At 39.6% G+C, this 10,105-nt stretch overlaps 1 non-coding gene across 1 annotated transcript; it reads right to left on the bottom strand.

Moving 5' to 3' along the window:
* Positions 1-259: 259 nt before the first annotated feature.
* On the bottom strand, positions 260-367 carry LOC130984277 (small nucleolar RNA R71). Its single transcript, XR_009088221.1, has one exon. It is a non-coding gene; the product is annotated as a small nucleolar RNA R71 (small nucleolar RNA).
* Positions 368-10,105: the final 9,738 nt, after the last annotated feature.

Genomic DNA, 10,105 nt, shown 5'->3' with positions numbered 1-10,105 from the left:
TCTAATGCAACAGAATTGCAAGTTCCATGGACTTCCAATGGAAGATCCTCATCAGTTCTTAGCTGAATTCTTGCAAATCTGTGATACAGTCAAGACTAATGGGGTTAACCCTGAGGTCTACAGACTGATGCTATTCCCTTTTGCTGTAAGAGACAGAGCTAGAATATGGTTGGATTCTCAACCTAAAGAAAGCCTGGACTCTTGGGAAAAGCTAGTCAATGCCTTCTTGGCAAAGTTCTTTCCACCTCAAAGATGGAGTAAGCTTAGAGTGGAAGTCCAAACCTTCAGACAGAAGGATGGAGAATCCCTCTATGAAGCTTGGGAAAGATACAAACAATTAATCAGAAGATGTCCCTCAGACATGCTTTCTGAATGGAGCATCATAGGTATTTTCTATGATGGTCTCTCTGAACTATCCAAGATGTCTTTGGATAGCTCTGCTGGAGGATCTCTTCATCTGAAGAAGACGCCTACAGAGGCTCAAGAGCTAATTGAAATGGTTGCAAATAACCAATTCATGTACACTTCTGAAAGGAATCCTGTGAACAATGGGACTAGTCAGAAGAAAGGAGTTCTTGAGATTGACACTCTGAATGCCATACTGGCTCAGAACAAGATATTGACTCAACAAGTCAATATGATTTCTCAAAGTCTGTCTGGAATGCAAAATACACCCGGCAGTACTAAGGAAGCTTCATCTGAAGAAGAAGCTTATGATCCTGAGAATCCTTCAATGGAGGAGGTGAATTACCTAGGAGAACCCTATGGAAACACCTACAACTCTTCATGGAGAAATCACCCAAATTTCTCATGGAAGAATCAAGAGAGACCTCAACAAGGTTTCAACAACAATAATGGTGGAAGAAACAGGTTTAGCAATGGCAAGCCTTTTCAATCATCTTCTCAGCAACAGACAGAGAGTTCTAAGCAGAGTACTTCTGACTTAGCAACAATGGTCTCTGATCTAATAAAGACCACTCAAAGTTTCATGACTGAAACAAGGTCCTCCATTAGGAATTTGGAAGGACAAGTGGGTCAGCTGAGTAAGAAAGTTACTGAACTCCCTCCTAGTACTCTCCCAAGTAATACAGAAGAAAATCCAAAGGGAGAGTGCAAGGCCATCAACATGGCCGAACCCTGGAAGGAAGAGGAGGCAGAGGACGCCACTGAGGAAGACCTCACTGGACGTCCACTGGCCTCTAATGAGTTCCCCAATGAGGAACCATGGGAATCTGAGGCTCAAAATGAGACCATAGAGATTCCATTGGACTTACTTCTGCCTTTCATGAGCTCTGATGAGTATTCTTCCTCTGAAGAGGATGAGTATGTCACTGAAGAGCAAGTTGCTAAATACCTTGGAGCAATCATGAAGCTAAATGACAAGTTATTTGGAAATGAGACTTGGGAAGATGAACTTCCCTTGCTCACCAACGAACTGGATGACTTGTCTAGGCAGAAACTGCCTCAAAAGAGGCAGGATCCTGGGAAGTTTTCTATACCTTGCACCATAGGCACCATGACCTTCAAGAAGGCCTTGTGTGACTTAGGGTCAAGTGTAAACCTCATGCCCCTCTCTGTAATGGAGAAATTAGGGATCTTTGAGGTGCAAGCTGCAAAAATCTCACTAGAGATGGCAGACAACTCAAGAAAACAAGCCTATGGACTTGTAGAGGATGTTCTGGTAAAAGTTGAAGACCATTACATCCCTACTGATTTCGTAGTCCTAGAGACTGGAGAGTGCATGGATGAATCCATCATCCTTGGCAGACCCTTTCTAGCCACAGCAAAGGCTGTGATTGATGTTGATGGAGGAGAGTTAATCATTCAAGTGAATGAAGAATCCTTGGTGTTTAAGGCCCAAGGACATCCCTCTATCATCATGGAGAGGAAGCATGAAGAGCTTCTCTCAAAACAGAGCCAAGCAGAGCCCCCACAGTCAAACTCTAAGTTTGGTGTTGGGAGGCCACAACCAAACTCTAAGTTTGGTGTTGAACCCCCACATTCAAACTCTAAGTTTGGTGTTGGGAGGTTCCAACACGGTTCTGAGTATTTCTGAGGCTCCATGAGAGTCCTCTGTCAAGCTAATGACATTAAAGAAGCGCTTGTTGGGAGGCAACCCAATGTTTTATAGTTAACTATTTTCTTTTGTTATTTTATCTTTTTTGTAGGTTGATGGTCATAAGAAGTCACAAAAACAATGAAAAAAGCAAAAACAGAATGAAAAACAGGAAGAAAACAGCACACCTGGAGGAAGATGCTGCTGGCGTTTAAACGCCAGTAAGCCTAGCAGTTGGGCGTTTAACGCCCAGTCTGGCACCATTCTGGGCGTTTAACGCCAGAAAGGGGCACCAGACTGGCGTTAAACGCCAAAAAAGGGCTAGAACCTGGCGTTAAACGCCAGGAATGGGCACCAGCCCGGCGTTTAACGCCAGAAATGGCTCAAAACGTGAATTTTGATGCCACTTGGTGCAGGGATGACTTTTCCTTGACACCACAGGATCTGTGGACCCCACAGGACCCCACCACCACTCTCTCTCTTCTTCCCCCATTCACCAATCACCTCAACACCTCTTTCCCAAAAACCCTTCACCTATCAAATCCCATCTTTCTCTTCACCACTAACATCCATCCTTCATAAATCCCCACCAACCTCACCCTTCAAATTCAAACCACTTTCCCTCCCAAACCCACCCATAATGGCCGAACCATTACCCCCCTCTCTCCTATATATACCCTTCTTCAACCCTTCATTTTCACACAACCTAAACACCACTTTCCCCCCTCTTTGGCCGAACACACCACCATCTCCCTCTTCTTCATTTCTTCTTCTTCTACTATCTTCTTTCTTCTTTTGCTCGAGGACGAGCAAACATTTTAAGTTTGGTGTGGTAAAAGCGTTGCTTTTTCATTTTTCCATAACCATTATGGCATCCAAGGCCGGAGAAACCTCTAGAAAGAGGAAAGGGAAGGCAAAAGCTTCCACCTCCGAGTCATGGGAGATGGATAGATTCCTCTCAAAGGTGCATCAAGTCCACTTCTATGAAGTTGTGGCCTTGAAGAAGGTGATCCCCGAGGTCCCCTTTTCACTCAAAAAGGGTGAATATCCGGAGATCCGCCATGAGATCCGAAGAAGAGGTTGGGAAGTACTCACCAACCCCATTCAACAAGTCAGAATCTTGATGGTTCAAGAGTTCTATGCCAATGCATGGATCACAAAGAACCATGACCAAAGTGTGAACCCGAATCCAAAGAATTATCTCACTATGGTTCGGGGGAAATACTTGGATTTTAGTCCGGAGAGTGTAAGGGTGGCGTTCAACTTGCCTATGATGCAAGGAGATGAGCATCCTTATACAAGAAGGGTCAACTTTGATCAAAGGTTGGACCAAGTCCTCACAATCATATGTGAAGAGGGTGCACAATGGAAGCAAGATTCAAGAGGAAAGCCGGTTCAATTGAGAAGGCATGACCTCAAGCCCGTGGCTAGAGGATGGTTAGAGTTCATACAACGCTCAATCATTCCCACTAGCAACCGGTCCGAAGTTACTCTAGACCGAGCCATCATGATTCATAGCATCATGATTGGAGAAGAAGTGGAAGTTCATGAGTAGGAGTTGACATAGAAGGAGATACCCCCATTGATGAGGACAAGCCCATCACCAAGAAAAGGATGGAGCACACAAGAGACCCCTCTCATCATGAGATCCCTGAGATGCCTCAAGGGATGCACTTTCCTCCACAAAATTATTGGGAGCAACTAAACACCTCCCTAGGAGAGTTGAGTTCCAACATGGGACAACTAAGGGTGGAGCATCAAGAACACTCCATCATCCTTCATGAAATTAGAGAAGACCAAAGAATCATGAGGGAGGAGCAACAAAGACAAGGAAGAGACATTGAGGAGCTCAAGCACTCCATAGGATCTTCAAGAGGAAGAAAGAGCCGCCATCACTAAGGTGGACCCGTTCTTTGATTTCCTTGTTCTTTATCCTTCTGTTTTTCGAATTTTATGCTTATGTTTATCCATGTTTGTGTCTTGTGATCATTAGTGTCTTAGTGTCTATGCCTTAAAGTTATGAATGTCCTATGAATCCATCACCTTCCTTGAATAAAAACGTGCTTAATTGAAAAGGAAAGAATTGCATGAATTCTGAATTTTATAATAGTTTAATTAATTTGATGTGGTGGCAACACTTTTGTTCTCTGAATGTATGCTTGAACAGTGCATATGTCTTTTGAATTTGTGGTTCATGAATGTTGGCTCTTGAAAGAATGATGAAAAAGGAGACATGTTACTGAGGATCTGAAAAATCATAAAATGATTCTTGAAGTAAGAAAAAGCAGTGAATACAAAAAAAAAAAGAGAAAGGAGACGAAAAAAAAAAGAAGAAAAAGAAAAGAGAAAAAGAAAGAAAAAGAAAGAATAAAGTTGTGATCCAAGGCAAAAAGAGTGTGCTTAAGAACCCTGGACACCTCTAATTGGGGACTTTAGCAAAGCTGAGTCACAATCTGAAAGGTTCACCCAATTATGTGTCTGTGGCATGTATGTATCCGGTGGTAATACTGGAAGACAGAGTGCTTTGGGCCACGGCCAGACTCAATAAGTAGCTGTGTTCAAGAATCATCATACTTAACTAGGAGAATCAATAACACTATCTAGATTCTGAGTTCCTAAAGAAGCCAATCATTCTGAATTCCAAAGGATAGAGTGAGATGCCAAAACTATTCAGAGGCAAAAAGTTAAAGCCCCGCTCATCTGATTAATACTGATCTTCATAGATGTTTTTGGAATTCATTGCATATTCTCTTCTTTTTATCTTATTTGATCTTCAGTTGCTTGGGGACAAGCAACAATTTAAGTTTGGTGTTGTGATGAGTGGATAATTTATATACTTTTTGGCATTGTTTTTAGTATGTTTTTGGTATGATCTAGTTAGTTTTTAGTATATTTTTATTAGTTTTTAGTTAAAATTTACTTTTCTGGACTTTACTATGAGTTTGTGTGTTTTTCTGTGATTTCAGGTATTTTCTGGCTGAAATTGAGGGACCTGAGCAAAAATCTGATTCAGAGACCAAAAAGGACTGCAGATGCTGTTGGATTCTGACCTCCCTGCACTCGAAGTGGATTTTCTGGAGCTACAGAAGCCCAATTGGCGCGCTCTCAACGGCGTTGGAAAGTAGACATCCTGGGCTTTCCAGAAATATATGATAGTCCATACTTTGCCCAAGATTTGATGGCCCAAACCGGCGTTCAAAGTCACCTCAAGAAATTCCAGCGTTAAACGCCGGAACTGGCACCCAAATGGGAGTTAAACGCCCAAACTGGCACCAAAGCTGGCGTTTAACTCCAAGAAGAGTCTCTACACGAAAAATGCTTCATTGCTCAGCCCAAGCACACACCAAGTGGGCCCGGAAGTGGATTTTTATGTCATTTACTCATTTCTGTACACCTTAGGCTACTAGTTTTCTATAAGTAGGACCTTTTACTATTGTATTAGAAATCTTCGGATCTTTGGAACCTTTTTCTTTAGATCTTTTGATCACTTTGGGAGGCTGGCCATTCGGTCATGCCTAGACCTTGTTCTTATGTATTTTCAACGGTGGAGTTTCTACACACCATAGATTAAGGTGTGGAGCTCTGCTGTACCTCGAGTATTAATGCAATTACTATTGTTCTTCCATTCAATTCCGCTTGTTCTTGTTCTAAGATATCACTTGTTCTTCAACTTGATGAATGTGATGATCCGTGACACTCATCATCATTCTCACCTATGAACAAGGTGACTGACAACCATTCTTGTTCTACAAGCAACCAAGGCTTAGTGAATATCTCTTGGATTCTTTAACCAGAATCTTCGTGGTATAGGCAGGACCTGATGGCGGCATTCAAGAGAATCCGGAAGGTCTAAACCTTGTCTGTGGTATTCTGAGTAGGATTCAATGATTGAATGACTGTGACGTGCTTCAAACTCCTAGCAGGCGGGGCGTTAGTGACAGACGCAAAAGTATCGATGGATATTATTCCGGCCTGACCGAGAACCGACAGCAGAATTCCGCTATGCCGTGACAGGACATATGCAATCGCTTTCACTGAGAGGATGGGAGGTAGCCATTGACAACGGTGAAACCCTACACGAGCTTGCCATGGAAAGGAGTAAGAAGGATTGGATGAAGGCAGTAGGAAAGCAGAGAGACGGAAGGGAAGGCATCTTCATGCGCTTATCTGAAGTTCCTACCAATGAATTACATAAGTATCACTATCTTTATCTTTTATGTTATTTTCGTTCATCATCATATACATTTGAGTTTGCCTGACTAAGATTTACAAGATGACCATAGCTTGCTTCAATGCTAACAATCTCCGTGGGATCGACCCTTACTCACGTAAGGTATTACTTGGACGACCCAGTGCACTTGCTGGTTAGTTGTGCGAAGTTGTGTAATGCCATGGAATTGAACCACCAAGTTTTTGGAGTTCATGACCAGGGATTATGAGAGTTGTGAAAAGTATTGTTCACAATTTCGCGCACCATCTGCCATTTGCAATGAGAATATGGCAGGCTGTACCTCAATGATCCCCAGCTTCTCCATTACAGAGAGTGGCATAAGATTTATGCCTGACCCTAGATCACACAGAGCCTTTTCAAAGGTCATGGTGCCTATGGTACAGGGTATTAAGAATTTACCAGGATCTTGTTTCTTTTGAGGTAAACTTTGCTGAACCCATGTATCTAGTTCACCAATGAGCAAGGGGGGTTCACCTTCCCAAGTCTCATTACCAAACAATTTGGCATTTAGCTTCATGATAGCTCCTAGATATTGAGCAACTTGCTCTCCAGTTACATCTTCATCCTCTTCAGAGGAAGAATAGTTTTCAGAGCTCATGAATGGCAGAAGAAGGTTTAATGGGATCTCTATGGTCTCTATATGACCTTCAGATTCCTTTAAGTCCTCAATAAGGAACTCCTTCTTGCTTGAGAGACGTCCCCTGAGGTCTTCCTCATTGGGATTCACGTCCTCTCATTCCTCTTTAGGTTCGGCCATGTTGATTATGTCAATGGCCTTGCACTCTCTTTTTGGATTCTCTTTATTATTGCTTGGGAGAGTGCTAGGAGGAGTTTTAGTGACTTTCTTACTCAGCTGGCCCACTTGTGCCTCCAAATTTCTGATGGGGGACCTTGTTTCACTCATGAAGCTTAAAGTGGCCTTAGACAGATCAGAGACTATATTTGCTAAGTTACAGGTGCTCTGCTTAGAAGTCTTTGTCTGTTGCTGAGAAAATGATGGAAAAGGTTTGCTATTGCTAAACCTATTTCTTCCACCATTATTAAAGCCTTGTTGAGGCTTTTGTTGATCCTTCCATGAGAAATTTGGATGATTTCTCCATGAGGGATTATAGGTGTTGCCAAAGGCTTCCCCCATGTAATTTACCTCTGCCATTGCAGGGTTTTCAGGATCATAGGCGTTTTCTTCAGAAGATGCCTCTTTAGTACTGTTGGATGCATTTTGCCATCCATTCAGACTTTGAAAAATCATGTTGACTTGCTGAGTCAACATTTTGTTCTGAGCCAATATGGCATTCAGAGCATCAATCTGAAGAACTTCCTTCCTCTGAGGCGTCCCATTATTCATGGAATTCCTATCAGAAGTGTACATGAATTGGTTATTTGCAACCATTTCAATAAGTTCCTGAGCTTCTGCAGGTGTTTTCTTTAGGTGAATGGATCCACCTGCAGAATGATTCAGTGACATCTTAGAGAACTCAGATAGACCATAATAGAATATATCTATCATGGTCCACTCTGAAAACATGTTAGAAGGACACTTTTTGGTCATCTGCTTGTATCTTTCTCAAGCTTCATAGAGGGATTCACCATCTTTTTGCTTGAAGGTCTGAACATCCACTCTAGGCTTGCTCAGCTTTTGAGGAGGAAAGAATTTAACCAAGAAGGCCGTGACCAGCTTATTCCAAGAGTCCAGGCTATTCTTAGGTTGTGAGTCCAACCATGTTCTAGCTCTATCTCTTACAGCAAAAGGGAAAAGCATGAGCTTGTAGACTTCAGGATCTACTCCATTAGTCTTAACAGTCTCACAGATCTGCAAGAACTCAGTTAAAAACTGGTAGGGATATTCTGATGGAAGTCCATAAAACTTGCAGTTTTGTTGCATTAGAGCAACTAATTGAGGTTTCAGCTCAAAATTGTTTGCTCCAACGTCAGGAATTGAGATGTTTCTTCCATCAAACTTGGAAGTAGGTGTAGTATAATCACCAAGCATCCTCCTTGCATTATTATTTTTGGGTTCGGCTGCCATCTCCTTTTCTTGTTCAAAATTTTTAGCAAGGTTGTCTCTGTATTGTTGTAATTTAGCTTCTCTTAGTTTCCTCTTCAGAGTCCTTTCAGGTTCCGGGTCAGCTTCAACAAGAATGCCTTTTTCCTTGTTCCTGCTCATATGAAAGAGAAGAGAACAGAAAAAGAAGAGGAATCCGCTATGTCACAGTATAGAGATTCCTTTATGTTAGTAGAAGAAGAAAGGGAATAAGAGTGAAGAAGAATGAATAATCCAAACACAAGGGTGAGGATAGGAGCAGAGATTTGAGATGAAGAGAAGTGTTAGTAAATGAATAAATAAATAGAATAAGATGAGAGAGAGAAGTTTTCGAAAATAATTTTTTAAAAAGGAGTTAATGATTTTCGAAAATTAAAGGGGGAATAAAATTAAAATTAAAATTTAAAACAATTAGTTAATTAAAAGAATTTTGGAAAGGAAGGAGAAATTTTTGAAAATTAGAGAGGGAAAAGTAGTTTCTAAGTTTTGAAAAAGATAAGAAACAAACAAAAAGTCAATTAGTTAGTTGAAAAAGATTTGAAAATCAAATTTGAAAAGATAAGAAGATAAGAAGATATTTTGAAATCAAATTGTTGAAAAAGATAAAATTTTGAAAAAGATATGATAAAAAGATATGATTAAAAAGATATGGTTGGAAAAGATTTAATTTTTAAAATTAAAATTAATTACTTGACTAACAAGAAATTAAAAGATATGAGTCTAGAATTTAAAGATTGAACCTTTCTTAACAAGAAAGTAACAAACTTCAAATTTTTGAATGAATCACATTAATTGTTAGTAAAGTTTTCGAAATTTTGAAATGTAATTAAGAAAAAGATTTTGAAAAATATTTTAAAAATTTTCAAAAATTAATAAGAAAAATGAAAAAGATTTGATTTTTGAAAAAGTTTTGAAAAGATAAGATTTTTAAAATTGAAAATTTGACTTGACTTACAAAAAATAACTAATTTTAAAAATTTTTGACTAAGTCAACTCAAATTTTCAAAATTTTGAGAGAAATAAGGAAAAGATATTTTTTTGATTTTTAATGATGAGAGAGAAAAACACAAATATGACCCAAAACATGGAAATTTTGGATCAAAACACATGATGCATGCAAGAACACTATGAATGTCAAGATGAACACCAAGAACACTTTGAAGATCATGATGAACATCAAGAACATATTTTTGAAAAAAATTTGATGCAAAGAAAACATGCAAGACACCAAACTTAGAAATCTTTCATGTTTAGACACTATGAATGCAAAAATGCACATGAAAAACATCATACAACACAAAACAAGAAAATTTAAAGATCAAACAAGAAGATTTACCAAGAACAACTTGAAGATCATGAAGAACACTATGAATGCATGAATTTTCGAAAAATGCAAGAACAATATGAATATGCAATTGACACCAAACTTAAAACATGACACAAGACTCAAACAAGAAACACAACATTATTTTTTTGTTTTTATGATTTTATGATTTTTTTGTATTTTCTTTTATTTTTTCGAAAAACATATAGGAAAAAGAAAATAAGAAATTCAAAATTTTTAATAAGAATTCCAGGAATCTTTCAATGTTAGCCATGGGTTGGACATGGCTTAATAGCCAGCCAGCTTTAGGATGGCATTACATGCATTGAGGTGATTAGTTGAAGTCTCATTCCAAAAGGATTTGGATATGGCTTTACAGCCAGCCAAGCTTCAACATGCTTCATGAAACTCTAGAATCCATTCTTAAAAATTCTGAAGCCATAGAATAATTTA

This window comes from Arachis stenosperma, chromosome 5 (genome assembly GCF_014773155.1).
Source record: "Arachis stenosperma cultivar V10309 chromosome 5, arast.V10309.gnm1.PFL2, whole genome shotgun sequence".
In the NCBI taxonomy this organism is placed as follows: Eukaryota; Viridiplantae; Streptophyta; class Magnoliopsida; order Fabales; family Fabaceae; genus Arachis; species Arachis stenosperma.
This window is presented reverse-complemented; position numbering and strand designations above follow the sequence as displayed.